Consider the following 27,436-nt stretch of genomic DNA (forward strand, 5'->3'; position numbering starts at 1 on the left):
TTCCTCATGTCCAGTCTAAATCTCCCCTGGCACAGCGTTGAACCGTTCCCACATGTCCTATCACTGGATACCAGGGAGAAGAGATCAGCACCTCCCACTCCGTGTCCCTCCCTCAGGAAGCTGCAGAGAGCAATGAGGTCACTCCTCAGCCTCCTCCTCTCCAAACTAGGCAAACCAAAAGTCCTCAGTCATTCCTCATAGCACATTCCTTCCAGCTCTGTCACCGGCTTTGTTGCCCTCCTCTGGATGCATTCGAGGACCTTCACGTTCTTCTCAAACTGTGCGGCACAGAACTGCACACAGTGTCGAAGGTGAGGCCGCACAATGCTGAGTATCTATCCATCCTCCTGGTTGTTCCTTGAAACACAAGCTGTGGGCTCTTCCAGACTCCCTCTGGGAGACTTGTTGCAGCACAGCACTGCCCTTGGGTGACATTTCTTTCTCTTTGTCTCCATTCTCTACCTCCCCTGCTGTACTTTGTTCTGCTATGTCTTTCTCATGCTGTTTTCTGACATGTGGAAACACACTTTACAATTCACAAAGAGTTATAAAGCAGGTATGTTTATTGCAGTGATTGAACAAGGGCGATCTCTCCTCCAAGCTTGTACACCGTATCATGAAGCAGGCATCATTTATGATACAGAAACATGCATATTCGTTAGTATAGGCTGGGTTATTACAATTAGTTCTAAGAATAGGTGTGATTATTGTAATTATTTCCGGGAATTCATTATCCTAAGTCTCCTCCTCTTGCCACATGCGTACTGCCATCCGGTGGTCGTGGGCCGGGGTCTTTTGGAGGAAGGCTCGTGTCTTCTTCACCATGTACTCTCAAGCTTTGTCCCAGAATGCTGAGTTACCTCAGCCAGTAACTGCAGAACTGGCTCCAGCCAGATGGCTCCTTCTTGCAGACGCCTTAATTAACAGATGGATATCCTGTTATCTATGGAGGCCTCTTGTAAAGACGTTTCCTGTTATCTTTCAAGGTCTTTTGCAACCAAGTATCCCATTATCTTGCTAGTTATTTTGCTAAGCGTTTATTTTCTATATCAAGTCCCCCCCTTTTTTTTTACCCTTGCAAATTCTTTTGCTATATGGCACCATTCCTTTTAGCAAAATACTTGCCATTTTCAATGTTTTGCTGTAATTTGTGTTTCTTCCACTCCTCATCGGTATTCCCAGTTTGTTTATCCATCCACATAAATCATTGCAACACACAACAGACCAATAATCCTAATACAATAATCACGATAACTGCAACAAAAAGCTACTTAAGCTTTGCGACATTAGGTAGCCAAGAGGTGAGCTTTTCCCAGAGGTTAGAAAACCCATACGAGGTATCATCCAGGGATACCGATGTAAGACTTTTGAGTGTTCCCAAATCTTCTGAAGGTCAATCTCTGTTCTACTTGATTCATCTACATAAATACAACAGCTTGTATTGATCAAGGTGCACACCCTTCCCATGTGAGCTGTGATTATATCTAGAGCCGTTCTGTTTTGAAAGTCTACTCCCTTCAGGGATTTTACCTCCTGGTCTAAACATAAAAGGGCATCAGTAGTTGCGTTTGCTATTATTTCCATTTCTGCCAAAATATTTACCATGGCTTTTTCATCTCACGAACTCCAAACCAGGGTAAGAACCACTGTGTGAAGCTATGAAACCCTAACGGTTTCTCTATAAGCGGGTTATAAGCTCCCTGTCTTACCCTTTTCCATGGTGACCTCAAAACACCATTTGGGGCATGGGACTGGTTAAATATTTTGTCCTGGAGTATCCTTCTTTCATATTTTCCTTTTCTAGAGCCAAAACCATTGGGTCTTGTGGGCTCTTTAATCCACAATCAGTTTGATACTCAGGGTGATTTCGGAGTGTCTGCATATGAGACCTGACCTCATCCCACTTTCCTTCTCTCCTCAAAACCAACATCAGTTGCAACAAAGTATTATAATTCAAGGTTCCATTAAAGGGCCATTTCCCCCTGTCATCTAATTTATACAGGGGCCACCACTGGATACAGTATTTAGTTAATGTCCTTTTATTCACACTTCCACCTGGTGTGCCTCCAATTTCCTTCCAATGGGCTAAGATGCAGCCCAGAGGGATCTTTTTCACTATACCCCCACTCTGTTTCCCTCCCATATTGTTAGCCGGGAGGGCTTATCCACATTCTGCTTCTATTGCCTCTGTAAGTTTCCTAGGTTCCCACAATACGTTCTTCTAAGCTGACCCGAGCGCTCAATTCTGTCCCAGTCAGACCACTTCCCTTGACATTTACTACACCAGAAATCGTCTCCAAATTCCACCCAGACGTCTTGTCCACAACCAAAGCATTCCAAAACAAAGATTGGATTACAAGAAAAATCCTCGGGTCTGTGTATGGGCACCAAAAGTTAACCACAGGCTCAAACAATCCTGTTTTAAAATCTGACATACTTGTTCGCTTCTCTCGCCTCCGGCCCTCTCCTCGTGGAGGACATGGAAGCGGGATCAGAACTCCGCACTCACTTCGCAGCTGTGCTGCGTTTCACTTCTCTCATGCAGGCATACAGGCACACAGACACGCAGTTACACACAGGGCCCCTCTCCTGGTTCGGCTGGAATAGAGTTCCTGTTCATTTCGGTAGCTGGAGGAGAGCTGCAGCACACTGAGGCCCCAGAGGCTCTCCAGGTCCGAGAGCCCTTGCCTGTGTGCGGGGGTGGGGGGAGCACAGCTGGAGTGCTGGGCCCCGATTGGCCAATATTCCATGTCATTACGCTCACTATATAAAGGAAGGAGTGGGTCAGAAGGGGCTCTCACTTCCGGGAGTGTTGCCACAGGGTCTTTGTGTTTGGGATCACTGGGGGAGCAGGTGGGTGTCGGTCAGCGGGTGGTGAGCAGCTGTATTGTACGTTACCCATTCATCATGTCACCATATTATTCTGTTACTGTTATTAAACTGTTTTTATCTCAACCCATGAGTCTCCCTTTGCCCTCCGATTCCCTCCCCATTCCCAAGTGGAGGGGAGGGTGGGTGAGCAGCTGCGTGGTTTAGCTGCTGACCAGGTTTAAACCACGACAACTGTCACACAGGTTATCCATGAATGTGATACACATGCTGCAATCAGGCAAGCCAAGAGGTTAAAACCTCTTTGGTATCGAGGGCTATGGTTAAAATATAGATATGGGGAGGCCTGGCAGAGTGATTACATCACGCTTCCACAATACTTGGCATGTCAAACTTTATGTGCTCACAATGGTGGAAGCAACTACCGGGTGGGTGGAACATAGGCCGTGCCCCATGCCACTGCCCGGAACACTATTCTGGGCCTTGAAAAACAAGTCCTGTGGCAACATGGTACCCCAGAAAGAATTGAGTCAGATAATGGCACTCATTTTTTAAATAATCTCATAAACACCTGGCAAAAGAACATGGCATTGAGGGGGTATATCATATCCCCTACCATGCTCCAGCCTCTGGGAAAATTGAGTGGTACAATGGGCTACTAAAGACACGCTGAGATCAATGAGAAGAGGAACTTTTAAACACTGGGACAGACATTTAGCAAAGCCCACCTGGTTAGTCAAACTAGAGATCTACCAACCAGGATGGCCCTGCCCAGTCAAAATTCTACATACTGCAGATGGAGATAGAGTCCCAGTAGTGCACCTTAAGAACATGCTGGGGAAGACTATTTGGGTTACTCCTACTTCAGGTAAAAGTAGGCCCATACGTGGTATTTCCTTTGCCCAGGGACCTGGGTGCACTTGGTGGGCAATGCAGAAGGATGAGGATGTCCGATGTGTGCCTCAAGGGGACTTAATGTTAGGTGAAAATAGCCAATAAACTGTATTACATTAATCACCAAACAACCGTATAAATGCATTGCTATGGTTGACACATATTCTGCTAATGGCATCATATTCATGAAGAAAAACACGAACTTTGATAAAGTCACGATTAGTTTCAGCAACTGATACCCAGCGACTGCTGCAGACTGAATACAGACAGCGTCAGATGCATCAGCCACCAGCTCCAGCTGCAACAGAGACTGCATGCCATCCTCCTGCCAGGCCCAAGGACACCTGTGCCCTACCAACTGAGAATCCCTCCTCCTGCCTTAAGAGACTGTTAGGACAGATGGAACCTGAAGCTATGGACCAAATGAACTCACGATACATTCTGCAGTATATAGACTGCAAGGACCAAGTGCACCCAGGTCCTTGGGCAAAGGTAATTCCACGTATGGGCTTAAGATGGCCCATGGGCTAAGGGAATTATATCTGTGTGCACATGTCTAAGACCAGGGAAAAGGACAGTAATTTATTAGACTGTATTAGGAAATATGGAACCTGAGGATAATGCAAAGGATATGGAACAAGGGGTGGACACGGTCCTGGTTCAGACTGGAATAGAGTTCCTGTTCCTTTTTGGTAGCTGGAGGAGTGCTGATGCACACGGAGATTTCAGGGACTCCAGCTCCCCGTGTCCTGCCTGTGCACAGGCTCACAAGAAGCAGAGAGGAAACAGAGCTGGAGCAGCGGGCCTGGATTGGCCAATATTCCATGTCATGTGACGTTACGCTCACCATATAAAGGAGGGGTGGGCGGGAAGGGGCACACTCTCACTTTTGGGATTGTGGTCGCGGCATCTTTGTGTTTCAGGATCGCTGGCCGGGAGCCGGCTGGGTGTCAGTCGGCAGGTGGTGAGCAATTGCACTGTACGTTATCCGTTCATACTGCCACCGTATTATTTTATCACCATTATTCAACTGTTCCTATCTCAACCCGTGAGTCTCCCTTTGCCCCTCTGCTTCCTTCCCCATTCCCAGGTGGGAGCTGTGTGGTGTTTGGCTGCCGACCAGGCTCAGACCATGAGTTACACCCACTGGCAGACACACCAACATGACATGCACACACACTGGTCTTGCCTGTTGCTGGCCTCACCAAAGAACAGTTGGAAGGGAAACTGACGTCATCTACGTGGACTTGTGCAAAGCACTTGACACGGTCCTGCATGACATCCTCGTCTAGAGTTGGAGAGACGGTGATTTGGTGGATAGACCACTCGGTGGATAAAGAATTGGTTGGGGGTCGAACTCAAAGTGCTGAGGTCACAGGCTCAACATCCAATTGGAGAACAGAGATGAGAGGAATTCCTCAGGGGTTGGAGTTGGGTCTGGTATTGATTGACATCTTTGTTGCCGTCATGGACAGCAGGATCGAGTGCATCCTCAGCAAGTTCACAGATGCCACCAAACTGTGTGGTGTGGTGACATGTTGGAGGGAAAGGATGCCATCCAGAGGAACCTGGACAGGCTGGAGAAGTGGGCCCATACAGACCTCATGAAGTTCAACAAGGCCAAGTTCAAGGTCCTACCCATGGCTTGGGACAACCTCACATACAAATAGATGCTGGGCAAGGAGTGGATTGAGAGCAGCCCTGCGGAGAAGGACTTGGGGGTGGTAGTTCATGGAAAACTGATTGTGAGCCAGCAATGTGCATTCGCAGGCCAGAAAACCAACCGTGTCCTGGGCTGCATCAAGAGAAGTGTGGCTAGCAGGTCAAGGTGGGGGATTCTCCCATTCTGCTCTGCTCTCATGAGACCGGCCCTGTAGTATGGTTTCCAGCTCTCATGATCCAAACATAAAAAGGGCATGGACATGCTCAAGCAGGTCCAGAGGAGGCCGTGAAGATGACGGGGGGGTGAGAGCACCTCCCTTGTGAGGACAGGCTGATAGAGGTTGTTTTGTTCAGACTGAAGAAGAGAAGGCTCCAAGGGAGAAATTCTAGTGGCCTTCCAGGACTTAAACAGGGCTACAGGAAAGATGGGGAGGGACTATTTATCAGGGATTGCAGGAATAGGACAAAGGGTAATGGGTTTAAACTGAAAGAGGGTAGATTTAGATTAGATAAAAGGAGGAAATTCTTTACTATGAGGGTAGTTAAACACTGGAAGAGGTTGCCCAGAGAAGTGATTAATTTCCTCTCCCTGGAACTTCTCTAGGCAACCTGTTCCAGTATCTCAGTATCCTCATCGTAAAACATTTCTTCCTTATTTCAAATCTAAATCTACCCTCTTTCATTTTAACACCATTGCCGCTTATCCTTCTAATACAGATCCTGGTGAAAAGTATCACTCCATCTTTCTTGACCTGTAACCACTATGTTTTCATCTCCAAACACCTTTAAGATTGCTCAGACATCACCCCAAGATGGGGTTATAGAGGACTCAAGCACATGTCCAATATGCTTAGATATAAACATTCTGAGCTAAGTGTTGTGGAGACTTGGGACAGTCTAGGAGTAGCCCAAGAACCCTTGAAGGGTGGTTTGAGAGACGGTGGACTTTTTCTTCACAGTGGAAAACAGCATGAGAAAGAAATAATGTCATACTGTGCAGCTGGGGAAGTCCAGACTGGACAACAGGATAAATGCTGTGGTGCAACACATGACCCAGGAGGAGTATGGATCAGAACAAGGCTTTGTTTTTCCAGGAAGAGCCAGAGAGCATGGTGAAATGTCAGGAAAGAAATGAAGATGCTCGGGAGGAACAAGGTGAGAGAGCTGGGGGGATGAGGACAGCCTGCAGGGAAAGAGGCGCAGGGGATGCAACCCCATAGGACAGCCTGTGGTGGAGATGACAGAGGGCTGTGGGAAAGCTGAAAGACCCCAGTAAAGTCAACCCCATCACGACTTTTGGCTATGGCTGTTTTCCCTGCCACTGATGCCTGTGAGGAGACACAGTCCCTCGCAGCACGGGGGCCTCATGGCCTCCTTGTGCATCCTCAGGAGCCTGGGAGGTGCACATCTCCATAGCCCCTACCCCAGGAAGAGCCCTGAGGAATGTGGGAGGGACAGGATCTCCCTTCCCAGGGGCTGGGGGTCGTGGCTTGGCCATTTGTTTAATGGGCTTAGGACTTGGAACTTTGGCTTAATGCAACAAATTGAGGATTACTCAGCATCAGAGACAACTTTCCCTTTTTGTTTCCGACTTCTCATAACTGCCTGCAGATTTCTGCTCTAACAGGACACTGGGGAGGCTTTGGTCAATACTGTCCTCAGTGGATACAATTAAAGCCACAAGAAACTTTAGAGTTTGAATAAAACTTTGAATTCTTCAGAGGTTTCTTCAGGTTCTTCTCTGTACCTGAGGTTCATGGACTTGTCACCAAACCCTCCTGAGGGGTCATTAAACTGCCTTGGGATGTTGCTGTGGTGCTGAGCTGGGCCGGGCTCCTGGGCCGGAGGGAGCTCCTGGCAAGTGGGCAGCGCTGCAGAGAGACAGCTCTGCCCAGGAGCAGCTCCTCTGCAAAGCGCAGCAGGGCTGGGGGCACTGCCTGCAGGCACCCAGGGCAGAGCAGCGAGGCACACACAGCTTCAAGGCAGCCTGGGCTGGGAGGCTGCTGAGAGCTCCGAGGAGGAGAAAGCGTCAGGGCCCTGGCCACAGTAAGTCTGGGGGTGCAGGGCAATGCAGCTGCAGCTCGGGGAGGGATCTGGGGAAGGCGCAGAGCTGCCAAGAATCTGCCTCCTGCCTAGAGGAGGAGGAGGAGGAGGAGGAGGAGGAGGAGGAGGAGGAGGAGGAAGAGGAGGAGGAGGAGGAGGAGGATCTGCTCCCGAGCAGGGCTTCCCTGGTGCCCCCTGCGAGGGCCAGGGCATGAGGGCTGCCTTCTGGCAGGGCCGGCTGCAGGGGTGTGCAGCCGGGTGTGCAGGCAGGGGTGCCCAGGGTTGTCCTTCCCAGCAGGGTCCCTGCACCCCAGGGGGCTGTGTGCTGGGGCAGGGACTGCTGCCTGCCAGGGTCAGCACTCAGCCTGCCCGGGGAGCTCCCCACGGTGCTGTGGGGAGAAGCTGTGGGGGGAAGGAGAGACCCCCGCCAGGGCAGGCTCCTTCTGCTCTCCAGAGGCTGCTGCTGCATGGATCAGGGATGCTCACAGCTCCAGATCACGTATAGCACATTTGTATTTCAAGAGGAAATTCAAGGCAGGGGCCACCTTAATAATGTGAACCTTTTTAGGCTCTATGATCTCGTGTTTCTTCTAAGAAAAAGTAGAAAGGGGCTGTGAAATTTTAATAATTCATTGAGACTCCTGAAATGTTAAACTGAGGGATCAGCAGGATTGCCAGAAACTTCATAAAGTGCCTTCACCTACTCCTCTACTTACAGACACAACAGCATGATTTTTGTTTGAGGGTTCTGGTTTTGCCTGCTGTTCTCCTTTGAATCTGGAAGTAGGGAATGTCCCTGGGCAGTGCCCTATTGCCAGGAGGGGTCTGCAGGGCAGAGCTGAGCACACAGAGGGTGGGATGGGGGCTGGGAGCACTGTCAGGGCGGGGACATGGGGACAGAGAACCCACTTCCAGCAGAAAACAGCTCCAGGGAGCAGAGAGCCAGGACTTGCTCCAGCATTCTCTTGACTCTGTTCTAGGGCACAGGGAGCCTTTTTTTCCCTCAGGTCTCCCCTGTGTTCAGGCGGAGAGAAATATGAAAGATGAGGATTTCTTCCCCTTCAATGAACGTCTCCTCAGCAACATCAAAATCTGAGCTCATAAAAAGGAATTGAATATATTTTCCCCAAAGAAAGATAAATAGTTTTGAGGAGACTTTTTGGGAAACAGCATAAGATTGAATAAAAGAAGTTTGTCCTAACTTGTCAATGTCTTCTAGTTCAACCTCCCTGCCTGCAGTGAACAAATGTCCAACAGCAGCTCCATCACCCAGTTCCTCCTCCTGGCATTTGCAGACAGACGGGAGCTGCAGCTCCTGCACTTCTGGCTCTTCCTGGGCATCTACCTGGCTGCCCTCCTGGGCAACGGCCTCATCATCACAGCCATCGCCTGCGACCACCACCTCCACACCCCCATGTACTTCTTCCTCCTCAACCTCTCCCTCCTCGACTTGGGCTCCATCTCCACCACTCTCCCCAAAGCCATGGCCAATACCCTTTGTGACACCAGGGCCATTTCCTACCCGGGATGTGTTGCACAGGTATTTCTGTTTCTATTTTTGGTATCATCAGAATATTCCCTTCTCACCATCATGGCCTATGACCGCTACGTTGCCATCTGCCAACCCCTGCACTACGGGACCCTCCTGGGCAGCAGAGCTTGTGTCCATATGGCAGCAGCTGCCTGGGGCACTGGGTTGCTTTATTCTCTCCTGCATACAGCGAACACATTTTCCCTACACCTCTGCCAAGGCAATTCCATAAACCAGTTCTTCTGTGAAATCGCCCAGATTCTCAAGCTTTCCTGCTCAGATTCCTACCTCAGGGAAGTTGGACTTATCAAGGCTAGTTTCTGTTTAGTATTTGGTTGTTTTCTTTTCATCGTGCTGTCCTATGTACAGATATTCCGGGCCGTGCTGAGGATCCCCTCTGAGCAGGGACAGCACAAAGCCTTTTCCATGCCTCCCTCACCTGGTCGTGGTCTCCCTGTTTGTCAGCACTGTAATCTTTGCCTACCTGAAGCCCCCTCCATCTCCTCCCCATCTCTGGACATGGTGGTGTCATTTCTGTACTCGGTGGTGCCTCCAGCAGTGAACCCCCTCATCTACAGCATGAGGAACCAGGAGATGAAGGGCGCACTGAAGAAGCTGATTCAGTCAGCTGAATCTCAACAGGGATAAGCTTCCTGTGTCTCTTCAGAAGTCATTTCCAATTCTTATCTGAATCCTTCTGTGCAGTAAGCATTTTATTTGTGAAACTCTTTTTTGTTCCTAAAATGTATGTATCCACTCCTCTTCCTCAGAGACTTCAACCAGCATCTCTGTCAGAGAGGACTTTGTGCGCTGTGTCTGATGGGACAATGCAGCTGGCCTCCCATTAAACATATCCATTACAAAAGAGGCTTGTCTCAGTGCCCATGTCTGGAGGTTGGTCTCTTCCTCCCAAGCTGAGGTCAGGAACAGGCTGAAGGAATTGCCCCTCTGAGCGTGCTGCTGTGCTGGGGTTTTCCAGGGGTTCAGGGCAGGAGGGCATGGGGGGATGTGTTAGGGAATAGGCCTGTGCTGCCCCTTCACGTGGGGGTGCCCAGTGCAATGGAAATGATGGCTGATCCATGGGGATCTCCCTGGGGCCATCTCCCCGTGGCTTTCAGCCACCACTGCCCTGCAGAGCAGCACCGCCAGCTCAGGGCCGTGCCTGAGGTGACATCCCGCGACAAGAGACCTATTTCTGGAGGCACCAGTTTGGGCAGCTTTTCTCTGGCTGGCACAGCAGGAGCTGCCTGGGGAGCCCCCAGTAGAGGAGTCTTGTGCTGGGGAGAGGGACGGGCACAAAGGGGCTGCCAGCACTGGGCAATCAGGATCTCTTGGAGAGAAAAGCAGCAGAGAGAGGGAGACGCTGGCCTGCGTCTGCTCATGGCATGGCTGGCCCCAGCCCTGGGGCTGATGGGGAGGCTGAGAGCCCTCTGTGCCCCAGGAGTTGCTGTGACCTTCCGAGGGGCTGGCTGTGGGGTGAGTGCCCAGAGCTCTGCAGCACCCCCCAGCCTATCTCGCTGGTCATTTCCAGCACTGGCTGCTCACCCAGGTTTATGGGTGAGCATTGCTGCTAAACCATCTCCATCCTCCTGCTGGTCTCAGTGCCTGTATGGGGGCACCAGCCAGCCCTGCCTGGCCTCTTTTCTGGCCCAGACCCTGGCAGACCCCAGCGAAGGGCTGTCTGTGAATCCCCACATTGGACACAGCTGGGGCTGGGAAAGTGTTGGATACTGGGGGAGCCTGCAAATTGTATATTATGAGATTATGTCTTGCTGGGGCTATGGGGGGGACAGTGAACTGATTGCTCTCACTGGCATCATAATGGGGGGAACTTGCCCTGCCAACAAGCAGGCTGGGGGTGTACAAGAAGCTGGGAGTGGACACAGCTGGGACACCTGACCTCAGCTGACAAAGGGACAGTCCATACTGTATGACATTGTGCTCAGCAATCAAAACTACAGGAAAGCAGGAAGGGGAGATGTTTGTAGTGACAGCGCTGGTCTTCCCAAATAACCACTGTGTATGATGAAGCCCTGCTTTCCTGGAGATGCCTGAACACCTGCATGCCTGTGAGAAGTAGTGAATGAATTTCTTTATTGTGCTTGTCACTTGTACACAGCTTTGTTTTATGTATTAAACTGTCTTTACCCCAACCTATTATTTTTCTCACGTTCACCCTTCCTATTTTCTCCCCCATCCCACTGGGGAGGAATGAGTGAGTGGCTGTGTGAGCCTAAGCAGTCTACTGTGATTAATCCACAACATCTCAGCCTCTCTAGGTCTCCCTGGATGGCAACTCTGCCCTCCAGTGTACTGACCCTTACTTCCACAATTCAGTGGCATCTTCATCTTAGTGAGAGTGCACTCTTTCAGTTCTTCCATGTCCTTGCTAAAGATGTTTGCCAGGACAGATCCCAGGGTGAACACTTGCAGTACTCCATGTGTTACTGATCTGCCTGCAGAGAAAACTTCATTCACCATGAACTTCTGAACCCCACCGTCAAACCAGCCATCCAGACTGTAAGGTCCCTGGCATCTGGCCAGGCCCAAAGAGTGGTGGTGAACGGAGTTCAATCCAGCAGGCCTGGCCACAAGTGCTGTTCCCCAGGGATCAGTATTGGGGCCAGTTCTCATTAATATCTTTATCAGTGATCTGGATGAGGGATCAAGTCCACCATCAGTAAGTTTGCAGGCAACACCAAGTTGTGCGGGAGTGTTCATGTGCTGCAATCTAAGAAGGCTCTACAGAGGGGTCTGGACAGGCTGGAGTGATGGGCAAAGGCCAATTGTATGAGCTTCAGCAAGGCTCAGTGTTGGGGCCAGCACTTTGGGCACAACAACCTGATGCAAATCTACAGGCTGGGGGAAGAGTAGCTGGAAAGCTGCCCAGCAGAAAAGAACCTGGGTGTGATGGTAAACAGCTGGTTGAAAACGAGCAAACAGAGTGCCCAGGTGGTCAAGAAAGCCAATAGCATCCTGCCTTGTATCAGAAATGCTGTGGCCAGCAGGATTAGGGCAGTGATCAACCCTCTGTACTGGGCACTGTGAGGCCGCACCTTGAATACTGGGATCAGTTTTGGGCCCCTCATTACAAGAAAGACATTGAGGTGCTGCAGTGTGACCAAAGAAGCGTAATGAATCTGGTGAAGGGTCTAGAGCACAAGTCTTATCAGGAGCAACTGTGAGAACTGGGGTGTTTAGAAATGGAAGCTCAGGAGCACCCTTATCGGTCTGTACAACTACCTGAAAGGAGGTTGCAGTGAGGTCTGGGCCAGTTTCTTTTCCCATGTAACAAGTGAAAGGACAGGAGGAAATGGCCTCAAGTTGCACCAGGGGAGGTTTAGATTGAATATGAGGAAACATTTCTTTCCTGGAAGGGTTATAAAGCATTGGAAAAGGCTGCCCATGAAAGTAGTTGTGTCACCATTGTTGGAGGTGTTTAAAAGACATGTAGATATGGCACATAGGGAACATGTTTAGTGGTGGGCTTGGCAGTGTTAGTTTAATGGCTGGATTTGATGACCTTAAGAATATGTTCCAACCTAAATGATTCTATGATTCTGTGACTGACCGGGAAGATGGGGAGTGAGGCATGGCCTGTTTAATGTGTCTCACATTATGGAGCTCCTCTACAGCACAGGCAACATTTTAAGTTGGTGCTTGTCATAAAATCACAGAATGGTTTGGATTGGAAGGGACCTTTACAGATCATCTAGTTCCAACCTCCCTGCCTTGATGATTAACTTCTATTAGTTCTTTTTTTTTTTTTTTTTTTTTTTTTTTTTTTTTCTGATTCTTCAGTGTTTTTAAGACTTGTCAAAGAAAAACGAGTACACAAAAGAGATATTGAGTGAATTGCCAGTGTAAACCAGGTGAGCTACCCCCATGCCTGTGTTTCCTGGCAAGGAGTCTGTCCTGAGAAGGGGATCCAGCCTCTGCCACTCTCTGGAGAGGGAAATCAGCAGTGCCCATGCCTCCTGGGGACACAAAAGGAGACTTTTACAAGAGCAGCCTTCATGTGAACTGCTTTGGAAGGGCTACTTGAGGATGGCTTACATTGCAAATACTGATTGAATTGACATTGCCCAGCATGTCTACAAAGCAAGCAGAATGCTACATTGCAGTAATTTACACGTAATTAATTCACTTTGCTTTGTTTCTTTCTTTCTTTCAGGTACTGCTACTCTTAGGAAATCATACTAACATCTGAAGGATCTTGACAGAAGCCTCATGGTGTTTACATCTCAGGGAATGAGATGCCAGAGGCCAAGGGAAGGATGGTTGGACACTCATCAGGGATTTAGCAAACCAAAGTGCTCCCCTCTCCCAGCACCATACCCTTATCGAGAGAGTGAGAAACTCTGCAAACTAGATCTGGACTCACAGTTGTGTAACTTATGCCTAATTGAAAAAGGTGTTTTCATGCAAGATCACATTTTGAGATTTCATTTTAGCCCAAACATTTCAGTTACACTACCTCCATCTTCATTCAGATGCTGCCTGATGTGTGACAGAGCTGTTCTGTATCTCCAGGCAGGATGGGGAAAAATTTGATGCCTGAACTGGAAATTGTCCCTTGTCAGCAATGTGAATGCAGTAGGCTGGAGCCAAGAGGCCCAAGAAAACAAATTTCCCTAGGACCAGCTAATGAAACATCCCGTAGGCCATGGGACTTCCTTTCTGCTGATAGAGAATTTGTAAATCCAGATGATACAGCTTCAACTATTTTTGTTTCTCTTTGAAACTTGTCTCTCAGCACTGAGGTACTTAGACTGTATTGTTACTTTAAAAGTCTGGTTTTGAAAAACTAGCCCAGTGTGTGTCTAATTCAAGGAGGTGATGGAGATTATACTCTGGGTAACTCTATGGGGTTCTGTCAGGAGTTTTGCTGAATCCTGATGATTTCCTTGCCTGAATCTCCTTTCTAGAGAAGCCTCACCTGGAGTTCAAAGTACTCAGGGTTGTCAGGAAAGGCAGGCCTTGCCACAACAGATTCCAAACTTTCCAGCAGTTCAGAAGTTGCAGCCTGCTTTGAGAACTAGTTAGCAATGCTTCTCCCTGCAGTGCCTGGGGAGAGCTGAGCTGTGCCTGGGTCACTGAAGGAATTGTTGGTGCTATAAGCTCCAGGTCACAGTGCAGCATGGGGCATTTTTTGCTGCTGGCATGTCAATCTCAAGATGTGGTGAGAAAAAGGCAAGGGCAGAGCAGGGCATTAAGTCTGAGTCAGGGTTTGCAGAGAGATCACAGTAGGGAAGATGTGGTGGGGTAGAGGCAGAGAGTGAGCCCCAGGTCTTTGTTCCCAGGCACCATCAGCACAGAGGCAACCCTTCATGCTGAGCATTGCAGATGGGTGCTGGATGTCCCGAGTCAGGGAACTGCTGATTTTGCTGTGGGTATTTGTGCAGGGAAAGTGTCTGAGTGAGAGCTGAGTCTCAGCCCTGTCTTGTGCTGCACAGGTCCCCAACCCATCTCCCTCCTTCCCCAGATACCCTGAGACCCAGTAACTTCCAGCAGAGATGCTGGGGAGGGGCTGGTGGTGCTGAGTTCCAGCTGGGCTGGGCTGTGTTGGAGCCAGCCCTGGCACTCACCCACCTCAGCTGGGATGGGGGAAAAGTCAGACCAGGGTCTGTGGGTCCATATCACCTGAGCCCTTCTCCTCCCACAGGGCTCTGTCCTTTCTCAGCTTTCTCCTTTTTCTCTCCCTTCCTCACCATTCCACAAGCTCAGACCCTCAGCTTTCTGACATGGACTCTCATCCAGTGGGGAGGGCTGGGGGCTTTACTCATCCTTGTCAGCTCTGATAAAGCTGTTTGTCTTCCTCTCTTCCAGAAGACAAACATTCTCTGCTGGGAGGTGGGTTTGACAACACTGAGAGCACCATGTATTTCAAGGAGCACAGCTGGTGAGGCTGCTTCTCAGGCAGGCACTTTCCCTGGCTGTGCCCTCAGGCATGTCCCGGGCATCGCCCATGGCCCTGAGCCTGCTACTCTCCCACCTCAGCCCCAGGCACCCCCGGGACACCCCTCCCAGTGCCCGCAGTGCTGAGCAGGGAGCCCTGCAAGCACAGCTGGCTGTGCCAGGTCCTGCTGCTGGGCTGGATGTACAGGGGGGCAGCCCCAAATCCCTGGGGACCCTGTGCCGAGGAGGTGAGCATGGGGAGTGAGTGGTCCTCACTGGCATTTTCCTTCCTCCCTGCACAAAGTCTCTCATGAGATTTCTGGTTGATACACATTTAATTTTCTTTAATTTCTTTTTTTTTCTCTTTGTTTCTCACCTTTTCTTTTACTGTCTCACACACAGTGTGGTATCAAGCATCCTTGTCATGATCCCATTGAACACTCCCTTTGTCTGAGCTGGAAGCTCCTGACCTGCTCCTTCTCAATGCAAGAAATTGGCCTGCTCAGGGCAGGAATGCTCTCCTCAGAAGGGCAGCATTTCTGAGAGCTGAGACCACTCACCCAGCTGTGCTCAGCCTTCTCCCAGTTTGAGAAAGGACATCTGCCTTGATCTTTTCACAGAAACAATTTATTTCATATCATGGCACTGGTTTTCCTTGGAAGAGCACAGAGGATCTCAGTTCTAAACAGCTATTCTGGTCATGTTGAGAATCCCCCGAGCACAGGAAAGCAGGATCTCAAAATGTGAGCAAATGCACATGATGTTTGCGTTCCAGCATGAGGAAGAGGCAGCTCCATGGGGCAAGTCAGCCCTGTGGTCAGAGGGACTGCTCTTGGGACAAGTGGGTCTGTTGTCTTGCAGAACCCAGGTCCCTTAATTTAGTTTAAGGAGAGAGAAAAATAGACTATGAACAAAGGAAAATAGTGAGATTTTTTTTTTTTTTTTTTTTTGTAACCTTTTTAATCAGTAATGTCCATCACAGTTCTTTTACTTAGTGTGGAAATGCAGTTGTTCTGTCACAGGCCTCCTTCCTGGCAAGTCGGGGAAGAAAGAGAAACAAAGCTGTATGGAAAAATGGGAAGAGGAGAATCAGACATCACCCACGAAGTTCCTGCTGAGGGCAATGGGGAATGTGCCCTCACTCCAGACTCCACTCTTCCTCCTGTCACTCATCATGACTGTGATTGGGCACATCCTCATCGCTGTTTTGGTGCTGTCAGAGCAGCATCTGCACACCCCCACGTACTTCTTCTGGGGCAATCTGTCCTCCTTGGAGACCTGCTACAGCTCCACCCTCCTGCCCCGGCTGCTGGCCAGCTTGCTGAATGGGGACGGGACCATTTCTGCTCACAGCTGTATGGCTCAGCTCCACTGCTCTGGCTGCTTTGCAACTGCCGAGTGTTACCTGCGGGCCATGATGGCCTATGATTGGTATCTGGGCACGTGCCAGCCCCTGCTCTATGCAGGCTTCATGACCTGGAAGGTCTGCCTTCAGCTGGTGGTTGCACCTTGGCTATGTTGGTGTGTGCAACAGTCCCAGTCTTCTTATCCCAAATGAAGTTCTGTGGCCTCAGGGCAACTGATCACTTGTTCTGTGACCTCTCTGCTGGAGATTGCCTGCAGTGGCACCAGCGTGGTCACACTCACATCCTTCATCTTGTCTTTCCTGAGCGTTGTCTTCCCCTTCCTGTTTGCTTTTGCGTCCCATGTGTGCATCATAGCTGCCATCCTGAGGATCCCATCCAGCATGGGCAGCAGAAGACCTTCTCTTCCCACTCCTCTCCCCTCATTGTCATCTCTCTTTTCTCCTGCACCGTCCTCACTGTCTACCTGCTGCCCAGAACAGCCCCGCTGAGGCAGCTCAACAAAGTGCTCTCCCTCTTCTGCCACTGTCCTCACGCCCCTGGTCAATCCCCTCGTCTACAGCCTGCAGAACAGGGAGGTCAGGGAGGACCTGAGGAAAGCTCTCAGGAAAGACAAGGCCTGCACTCAGGGTGCACAATAATGTTCCACCTGCAGGGATGAATGCTTTGTGCTTCTGTTTTATCTCAGTAGGGAGGCCTTGGGCAGGCCTATGGTGTCCAATGCCGCAAACATTGTTTTAGTAGGGTGTGATATTGAGCACGTTTGTGGGATGGGAAAGGTCGAGAGGAAGACATTTCCTTTTAGAGAGTTCATAGGATCAGAATCAGAATGGTTTGGGTTCGAGGGGACCTTTAGAGGTCACCTGGTCCAATCCCCCTGCAATGAGCAGGGACATCTTCAACTAGAGCTGGTTCATCAGAGCCCTGTCCAACCTGACCTCGAATTATTCCAGGCATGGGGCATCTATCATCATTCTGGACAATGTGTTCCAGGGTTTCACCAATCTCATTGTAAAAACTTTCTGCCTTATATCTAGTCTGAATCTGTTCTCTTTTAGTTCAATACACCTACACACAGGGCTGTTCAGAGACACGAGTCCTTCCCTTGCACACGCAGAGGCAGTGCACTGCAGGAGCCATAGTGTCTCTCTGAACTCCTGCTGCCACCCCCAGAGGCTGGGAGGCACCTCAGCCCTGCGGTGCTTGCCCTGCTCTGCACCCGTGGGAGATGCCCCGAGGCACGAGGAATGGACACAGGGACCGTGGTTCAGGGAAGCACAACCCAGTCCTGCATTCAGGGGGTTCCCCAGGGGATGTGACTCTCTACATGAAGTGACTTCAATTTACAGTCAGTGTCACAGGCCTTCATGGCACCCCCAGGAATAGCTGATGGATTTTGTGCTCACTCAGATTTATTTCACCACACACACATGATGTGCAGGTTTATGGTTTGTAAAATGCAAAGTTGAACTTCTGACATAATCATTTGGTGTCACTCTGTGGAAGGATAAACAACCTCTCTGTTCTGCAGTGAGAGACCTGTGCTGTAAATGGTGGTTGTTATTGTATGATCTGTGACAATTGTCCTGGGGCAACTTCCCCAGGGTGCCCAGCGCACATGGGCACAGGTTAGTCCCCACTTTGCTGTTCCTTCAGGTCTCTCACAGGAGCCTGGCTGTACAAGAACACTGCTGTGTGCCCCTACCCTGCACACACAGACACACGCTTCCACTCCTCACTGGTGATTTCTCTCCTGGGTTATTTCCTGGGCATGGTCTTGAAAGCAACTCTGGAAGAAGACCTAAGCCTTCATGCACTGCCCAGAGAAGATCCCCTTGTCTGATGGAAATGCTGTCATGAAGGCCAGCTCTGTCACAGAAGTGCCCACTGCCTGTCCCTACCTGCAGTTAAAGGACTTCCACACCGTGGGACGCTGACCACAGCACAAAACCACTCACATCTTAGACCAATACAAGGGCTGACCTGGCAGGTCCAGAGAACGACTTGGAGGAAGGATCTCAAAGCATGTCTCTACAGTGTCCTTTATTTTGTTTAACCACAATGAGAGCATGGATCCTCATTTACACAGACTCTGGTTCACACAAAAGATTGATAGATACTTAATGAGAACAGGAAAAAATAATGACACACTTTTTAGCAGAGAACATAATGTGAAGTAAAACAAAGAAAACAAAAAAAATCAATCCCAAAAGACCCAACTAGAAACTACAGACTGAGATCCTGTATGTAATCAGTTACATTTAGAGTTATCTACAGAAGACACATATTTTATTGTTTCTGAAATTCATCCTGTTACCAGTTTCCTCAGGGCATCCTTGATTTCCTGGTTCCTCATGCTGTAGATGAGGGGATTCATTGCTGGAGACACCACCGAGTACAGAAACGACACCACCAGGTCCAGGGATGGGGAAGAGATGGAGAGGGGCTTCAGGTAGGCAAAAAATGAAGTGCTGATAAAGAGGGAGACCACGGCCAGGTGAGGGAGGCACGTGGAAAAGGCTTTGTGCCGTCCCTGCTCAGAGGGGATCCTCAGCACGGCCCTGAAGATCTGCACATAGGAGAAAAGAATGAAAACAAAACACCCAAAAGCTAAACAGACACTAAGCACAATAATCACAACTTCCCTGAGGTGGGATCCTGAGCAGGAGAGCTTGAGGATATGGGGGATTTCACAGAAGAACTGGTCCACAGCATTGCCTCCGCAGAGGGGTAGGGAAAATGTGTTGGCAGTGTGTAGGAGAGAATAAAGCAATGCAGTCCCCAGGCAGCTGCTGCCATGTGGACACAAGCTCTGCTGCCCAGGAGGGTCCCGTAGTGCAGGGGTTGGCAGATGGCAACATAGCGGTCATAGGCCATGATAGTGAGAAGAGAAAACTCTACTGTTATCAAGAAGACAAAGAAAAAGAGCTGTGCAGCACATCCCAAGTAAGAGATGTCCCTGGTGTCCCAGAGGGAATTTACCATGGCTTTGGGGAGAGTGGTGGAGATGGATCCCAGGTCGAGGAGGGAGAGGTTGAGGAGGAAGAAGTACATGGGGGTGTGGAGGTGGTGGTCGCAGGCGATGGCGGTGATGATGAGGCCGTTTCCCAGGAGGGCAGCCAGGTAGATGCCCAGGAAGAGCCAGAAGTGCAGGAGCTGCAGCTCCCGTCTGTCTGCAAATGCCAGGAGGAGGAACTGGGTGATGGAGCTACTGTTGAAAAATTGCTTCCACTGGTCATTGGGCACTGTCCATGGAGGAAAAGACATTGAAATGTTAGTGTAGACTTATCTGAGATAAAACCTACTTCATATCTCTCAGTGACTGACTCTCCCTTTTAACCAAGTCCTCCAGTTCTGCTGTGAGCTCTGGACGAGTCAGTCCTGCCAGACAGCCATAGATAAATCGGAACATGTGTGATCACAGATTAAATCCACTCATGTTCAACATTCTGCTCCCAATTCACCTTACTGCAAGGCATAGCTGTGGGGATATTGGGTTTTTTAAACTGTTTTTGTTGCACCACTATACATGAGGAGTGGTTTTAAGGCAGAAATTTATGGTATTTCTGCTGAACTCCTACTGAAACATTGTGTTTCTTGAGAGACCAAGGGGCTGTCCTAAAATTCAGAGTGAGGAGAGTTGCTCTATCCATCAGCCCTGGTCTCATCTGACCTGTGCTGGCACCGCTTTGAGCTGGATGATGGAAACAGGGCACTGCTGGGACTAGAGGAATCCAGTCTCCAAGCCCAGCTCTCCAAAGCCCTCAGCCCCTCTCATCGCACCTGAGGAGGATCTCTGCTCTCCCCTCCCAGCCAGGGACACTGAGGGCTCATTGCAGCTGCCTGTGTGCAGACGCCCAGCAGCATTTCCATGGCCTTAGCACTGAGGTGTTTCCTCCCTGGGGCTGCTGGATAACACAGAGATGCCCCAGGAAAGCTGTGCCCACCTGGAGAGAAACTTGCAGCCCAGCACGAGCCCATCACAGGAAGAGTTGAGTGTCCTAAAATGGAGGTGTCCTGAAGAGAGAATTGGTCCTTTGTTTTGCCCTGAGCACACAGATTGTGAGGAAACTTTACTCCCATGGACACATCTGCACGGCAGGACCCACAGGGTTGGGCTCAAAACTGTAGCTTAACCCCACCACCCCCCATCCCAGCAAGTCCAGGGATGACAGTAAGGGGAGCAGATACAGGAGGGGGAAAATGGAGAAATACCACACTGCTTGTGTTCTTGGAGGCAGAAAGGGACAGGCATTTGGTATTGGGTAGTTTCCTCCTCTTCAAGGGTGAGGCCGCTGGGAAGGTGCCCCATGACCTTGAGGGCAGAGGCTGTGTTGGACAGGGGGGAGATCAGGGGGTTGTTCCATGGAAGGCATCTGCACTTGAATGGCAGGGAGGTGTCAGAATCCCCCCTCCCACAGCGTTCCTGGCAGCAACTCCCTCTCCCTTCATGTCCATAACTCTGGTGCCTGGAGCTGTCCCTGCCTGGAGCCGCTTCTCTGTCCCTTATCTCCTGTCTGTCAGTACTGCCAGCCCCCATCCCACCCACCCTGTGCTCAGCTCTGCCCTGCGGACCCCTCCTGGCAGCAGGACACTGCCCAGGGACATCTCTCTAGGTGAAGGGGTTCAGGAGCGACTGAGAATGCTAAAGACAACTGATATCTGAGTTATTCCACTAAAGTGGAGAAAAAAATCTAGCAATGCCCACCTGGCCAACCAAGAAAATAAATCTCAAAGAAAGGTTCCTTCCATTTCAAGTAAAAGCAGCCTTGATATCCTTCTTCAGAAGGAACCTCTGCAAAAGTCCTCAGAGTGATCTGCAGCTGTGAGCATCCCTGATCCGTGCAGCAGCAGCCTCTGGAGAGCAGAAGGAGCCTGCCCTGGCGGGGGTCTCTCCTTCCCCCCACAGCTTCTCCCCACAGCGCCGTGGGGAGCTCCCCGGGCAGGCTGAGTGCTGACCCTGGCAGGCAGCAGAGTCCCTGCCCCAGCACACAGCCCCCTGGGGTGCAGGGACCCTGCTGGGAAGGACAGCCCTGGGCACCCCTGCCTGCACACCCGGCTGCACACCCCTGCAGCCGGCCCCGCCAGAAGGCAGCCCTCATGCCCTGGCCCTCACAGGGGGCACCAGGGAAGCCCTGCTCGGGAGCAGATCCTCCTCCTCCTCCTCCTCCTCCTCCTCCTCTAGGCAGGAGGCAGATTCCTGGCCGCTCTGCCGCCTTCCCCAGATCCTTCCCCAAGCTGCAGCTGCATTGCCCTGCACCCCCAGACTTACTGTGGCCAGGGCCCTGATGCTTTCTCCTCCTCGGAGCTCTCAGCAGCCTCCCAGCCCAGGCTGCCTTGAAGCTGTGTGTGCCTCGCTGCTCTACCCTGGGTGCCTGCAGGCAGTGCCCCCAGCCCTGCTGCGCTTTGCAGAGGAGCTGCTCCTGGGCAGAGCTGTCTCTCTGCAGCGCTGCCCACTTGCCAGGAGCTCCCTCTGGCCCAGGAGCCCGGCCCAGCTCAGCACCACAGCAACAGCCCAAGGCAGCTTAATGACCCCTCACGAGGGTTTGGTGCCAACTCCATGGAAAACAGGAACAGAGAAGCTGAAGAAACCTTTGAAGAATTCAAAGTTTTATTCAAACTCCAAAGTTTCCTGCACTGTTAATGGCTCCCACTGAGGACACCATTGACAAAAGCTCCCCAGGGGCTGGTTAGAGCAGAAAACTAGAGAAAATCATGACCGGTAGACAAATGCCATTGTACAGAAGAGATTCTGTGTCAACATGGATGTGTTATGTTAAGAGAAAGGGCAAATTGCTGACCTCCAGCCCCTGGGATGGGAGATCCTGTCCCTCACACATTGCTCAGGACTCTTCCTGGGGTAGTATTCTATGGGGATGAGCAATGCCAAGAGCATGACTACTGTACAATACCTCCCAAGCTCCCAGGGTGGGAAGGGCTGGCAATGATACTCGACTGCTGTACGGATCAGGTGGGATGTCAGCAGAGAGGAGGTGTCTGAAGAAGGCCCCATCTACTTCCTCTTCCTGATCAGGAGATCTGTAGCAGTTATCCACCCACCGCAGTGGTGTCCATGATGTTCTCCCCTCTCATATTGACCCCTCAGCTCCCAGATGACTCATTGTCCATCCCCAGGCAGAGCTAAATGCGTTCCTGCAGCTCCCTCCCAAAGGGCTGCTTCCCCTCTGGGTCCAGACCTACGGCTTTATCAGTACCAGACCCCCAAGAAACCACAGTTCCTCCAGGAGGGGTATTGGCAGTGCCCTGCAACTCCTCGTACTGTTCTCTTGTGAGAGACGCCCCAGTCAAGATGAACCAGCTGCATGCAAGCATTAAAAGCAATATAGTGAGGTGCAAGCCATGCAGGCGGGTTTTGGAGCGCATTGGGAACATCTGCCTGATAAGGGTGACTGAGAAACCCGTGAGGTGAAGTGCCCTGTGGGACTTCATCTTTACAAAGAAGAGCTGGCCAGGGATGTAACAGTCAGGGATGAGAAGGTAAAGTTGAGGCTCCTGAAAAAAGGGAACCCTTAGATTTTTCCTCTTGTTTCCTCTCCTGTTTTGCTTTTTAATTCTTATTTTTCCCTCTGACAGCGAGAATGTTTTATCAAACTGGTTTTAGCAACGAAGTTGTCACTGACTGAGGAGGAATCTGTTTATAATTTTTCTGTTCTACCTGGCAAAGGTCAACCGTGGATGGAAAGACAGTCTTAAAAACAGAACAATTTTGAACACAGCATGTTTTTCTTTTCTCTGTTGGGCTTTGATTTTCCTTGAAAACCAAACCCTTTCCAGGGAATAAAACTTCCCTCTTCTCTAACTCTCCTGCTTGCCTTTACTTCCCACACACCTCTGCGTTTGTCACCATCTTCATGCCGCCTTCTCCCTGTTTCTGACCTAATCAAAAGGCTAAAGCCACTTCACTGACGTGTTTTCCCTTTCACTACAATACATTTTTGATCAGCCTAAAATACATGTTTAAATAAACTACAGTAAAAACAAGTGAGAAATCCCTATTTTTTCTCCATTGACTGTGAAGTGACTCTTGGAGAAAGAGCTCAAATACAAGATCTTACATACAGTTTACAGTGGATTCCTACTCTAACCCCCATACTAAGTTTGCTCTTAGTGCATAAAATGATGCCTTCTTGTGCAAGTCTAAACAAAATGCACGGGAGATATCTGATAGATTGACGTGCCTCACTCAGGTCTGTCCGGATCTGGCCAGGATCCGGGCATGTCTTAGGAGTTTCAGTTTTATTTTACATTTGGGATTTATAGTTACTTCTTGTTTACTTATAGTTTTCAGGGATTGTTCCCAGGGTTGCATTTCATGCTGATAAGATGCTGTTTGCTTCATGATACTGATAAGATGCTGGTTGCTGGTCGGGGAATTCACTCAGAAGTCAACTTTGGTTTGAGGCCTATTGTTTGGGCCTTTTTTTGTTTCATAAGTGAACAAAGAACTATGGTGATCCACTCCAAACCAAGTCTTATGTTGTGTATCCAGGAGGCTGGTACAAGTTCTGTGGGCTGCCAGGGAACTGAAAACAAAACCAGTTTCAGTCAGCTCAAAGAAATTCTACATTGAAAGTATCTCCTGCTTTTGATTCAGGAGACTGACTCACTGCAAATGGCTTCTGTGGAGACATTTACAACTACCTGAGATGAACTTTTGACCCCCTGAGTTACCAGTGTCACTTTGGTCTGAAGGCCTGGAGAAAGAGTATCTCTGACCCTTCCAGTCCTCAGAAATCCTTGTATCCAACGTAGGCATTTATGGTCTGGATGGTGTACAAGACGGGATGAAAAACTGTCTGGATTAGTGGTCCCAAAGGGTACTGGGGAATGGTCCATACTCTGCCCAAAGTCCAGCTAAACCCAGAACTCTTTGGAAGTCTGCTCTGAGACCTCTCCTCCCCAGTAGCTTTACCAATGACCTGAGAAGTACACAGGATGGACCTCAACAAGTTTCTGGATGACCCAAAACTGGAGGGATGAAGTCAATTTGTTCAAGGGACAGACTGCCATTTCAAGGGAGCTAGACAGCAATGCTCTGGTGTTGGAGGAGTAGGCCAGAAAGAAATGACCTGATCTGTCCTGACAGAAGGAAACATGGGACACACTAACCCTCTACAATGGTGACAGACAGAGGACACTGACTGACTGGGTAGCAACTCTGCTGAAGAGGATCTGCAGACCATGGTGAGCAGTAGGTCCGACTTGATTCAGCAGTGAGTCCTGACGGCACGGACAGCTAACAGCACTTGGGGTTGTACCAACAGGACAGCGGGCAATAGGCAGACTCATTAGAGCCGCACTCATTAGATCGCATCCAGAATAGTGCATCTGGCACCCCAGCACTCCTGCACAAGAAAGATACTTGGAAACTGTCATGAACTCAGCAGAGACACTAAGATGGTCAGGGGGATAGATCACATGAGCCGTGAGGAGAAGCTGAGGAAAGGGGCTCTTGTTTAGCCTGGTGAAGAGACAGCTTAAAAAGAATGTACCAGCGGCCTTCCAGAACCTAAGAGGAGCTTCCTGAAAAGACAGAGCTGGGCTGTTTACAGAGGTGCACGTCACAAAGACAAAAGACATGATCATAACCTGAAACAGGGAAGATTCTGGTCTGGACCAGGAAGAACACTGACCGTGAGGACAGACAGACATTGGACCAAGTTGCCCAGGCAGTTCATGGAATGTCCATCCTTGGAGGTTTTCAAGACTCCCCTGGACACAGCCCTGACCACCAAGTCTGACTTCACTGGAGACCATGCTCTCTGCAGTTGCTTACCCTAAATGACATCCCAGGGTCTCTTTCTCCCTTCGCTTTCAGTGGAGAGACAGAGGAGTTCACTTGTCATGAGGTGCAAGTCAACAGAGCTGAGAGGTATCACGCCCTCTTGTTCCACTTGACCTAAAGCCTGTGACGGATGCACTCGACCCCTTGAGCAGACTAGCAGTAGTTTGGTATGGGTTCCAAAGGAAGTAAAGGCCTAAGCTGTGAGTGGGCCAAGAACTCCTCTACATTCAGTCTGTGCTCTGAAAACCCCCAAAGGAGCAGAGGGACACAGTGAGCATGGCTGCAGATGAGCTTGGAACACTGATCACGTGATTACCACATGAATAGTGAGCGGCTTTTCCAAGACTCATTGATCAGGGAACAACAACACTTTTTGGTAGCAAAAGGCCATGCACACCTTTCCCATTGCAGGTAATTTGGCTCCAAGCCAACCACTACCCCATAAACATGGCAGCCTAAGTGAGCCTTCTTTGAGCTCTCCCTGCCAGGCAGCCTGGTTCCCCCGGAGCTGGGACACTTCTCCTTTGACAGTGGTTCTTGAAGCGATCTAAAGCACCCACTGGTGACAAGTTGGAGCAAAGGAGAACCAAGCTCAAAGGAGAACCGAGCACAGAGAGAGCTAAACCCAGGAGGCACTTCAGAGCTGGTGATGTTCAGGCGCTGCTGAAGACTCCCAGAAGGAGATGCTGAGAGAAGAGCGCAAGGGCCGAACACTGACTGAGGGATGGGTCAGGGTCTGCAGGCACAACTGGAAAGGGGCTGACGGAGTGGGAAGAGGCAGAGGGTGGCACCCAGGCCTTGCCTTTCATTCTCCATTACCCTCAGAGCAAAGGGTGTCCCATCCCGCTGGGGATTACAGGGAGGTGCCAGATCTGCGAGGCAGGTGTGGTTAATGTGCCAGTGGCTCTCTGCAGAGTGGCCACTAGGAAGTGAGACCATGTGTCTGGGTGCAGCCCTAACCTGCCTGTCTTCTTATTGCAGCTCACTCTTTCCTCTGGATGCCTTCTCTGCGTCCTTGGCACTGCTGAGCAGAGACAGAGGCAGCGTGACCGTCAGTGCAGAGCCAGAGCTGTGGGGCATCAGCTCATGGGCACCCTCACACCTCAGTGGGCATGAAGGGCTTTGGGCCGAGCGTACGGGGTCAGTGTGCCAATACACGCCCCTTATTTTCTCAACCCTCTTTGTCTCTTTCTGCATCTCGCTTGTATCTTAGGGATCGATCTCCATCGCTCAGCTCTCTCCCAGCTGTCTCTCAGCCATCCACTCGGGATGTGCTTTACAGAGAGCAGTGAATGTGGGGCAGCCTCCCCCTGGCAGCACCTTCAGGAACAGTGCATCCCAGTGCAGGTGGGCTGAATCACTGGGGAAAAGGGCTCCTCCACCCCGGGAACTCTCTGGGCTCTCTGGGTTCCTGCCTTGGTGTCCTGGGCTCGCCTAGGCTCAGGTTAATTTTCAGCAGGAGCTGAGAGGGGGCACAGCCAGGACAAGTGACCCCAACCAGCCCAGGAGATATTCGATGCCATGCTGACGTCATGCTCAGTGTATAACTAGAGGAGCTGGCTGGGGGTTGGGGGGTGATCACCACTCGGAGAGGGGCTGAGCGCGGGCTGCTGGGTGGTGAGCAATTGTGTTGTGCATCACTCATTTCATATATTATTTTTATCATTATTGTTAGCATTGTTTTTTTCCCTTGTGTTTTCTATTAAACCATCCTTACCTCCACTCATGGAATTTTACAATTTTTTTCCAATTCTCGTCCCCATCCCACTGCAGGTGAGGGAGCGGCCACGCAATGTTTTGTTGCCAGCTGGGCCTAAACCAGGACAACATCTTTGTTTTTTCTTTGTTTTTTTTTTGATTAGTTATCGTTCTTTTTACCTACATTCAGATCTTCAGTGCCGTGCTGATGATCCCCTCTGAGCAGGGATGGCACAAAGCCTTTTCCGGGTGCTCTCCCTGTTTATCAGCACTGCCATCTTTGCCTACTTGAAGCCCCTCTCCATCTCCTTCCCATTCCTGGACCTGGTGGTGTCACTTCTGTACTCAGTGGTGCCTCCAGCAGTGAACCCCCTCATCTACAACATGAGGAACCAGGAGATCAAGAGTACCCTGAGGAAACTCTTGGAATCTGGGCTACTTCAGATGAATAAGGTGCCCATTAGCCCATTTGGATTCCACTGTACCTCAGGAAAGGCCAGGACTAACCTTTCTTTATTTGTCTTTTTTACCTTTTGTGGGTTTTTTTTGACATTTCGTTTTTTGTTTGGTGATGTCATCAGGGAGACATGTTGGCTGGGGGTGTCCGAGTCTCAGTTGTGATGTCAGAGGGCACCCAAGTGGAGCGGGGGGTTCTCAGCAGGGCAGGGATGTCATTGGAAAATTTCTAGGGTGGGAGTTCCTGTGGAATCA

General features: G+C 50.2%; 1 pseudogene; it reads right to left on the reverse strand.

The window, feature by feature from the left end:
- Window positions 1-188: 188 nt before the first annotated feature.
- Window positions 189-19,425, reverse strand: LOC122153077 (annotated as a pseudogene).
- Window positions 19,426-27,436: the final 8,011 nt, after the last annotated feature.

The sequence above is a fragment of the Tyto alba genome, unplaced genomic scaffold (genome assembly GCF_018691265.1).
Source record: "Tyto alba isolate M040663 unplaced genomic scaffold, T.alba_DEE_v4.0 Super-Scaffold_15, whole genome shotgun sequence".
Taxonomy (NCBI): domain Eukaryota; kingdom Metazoa; phylum Chordata; class Aves; order Strigiformes; family Tytonidae; genus Tyto; species Tyto alba.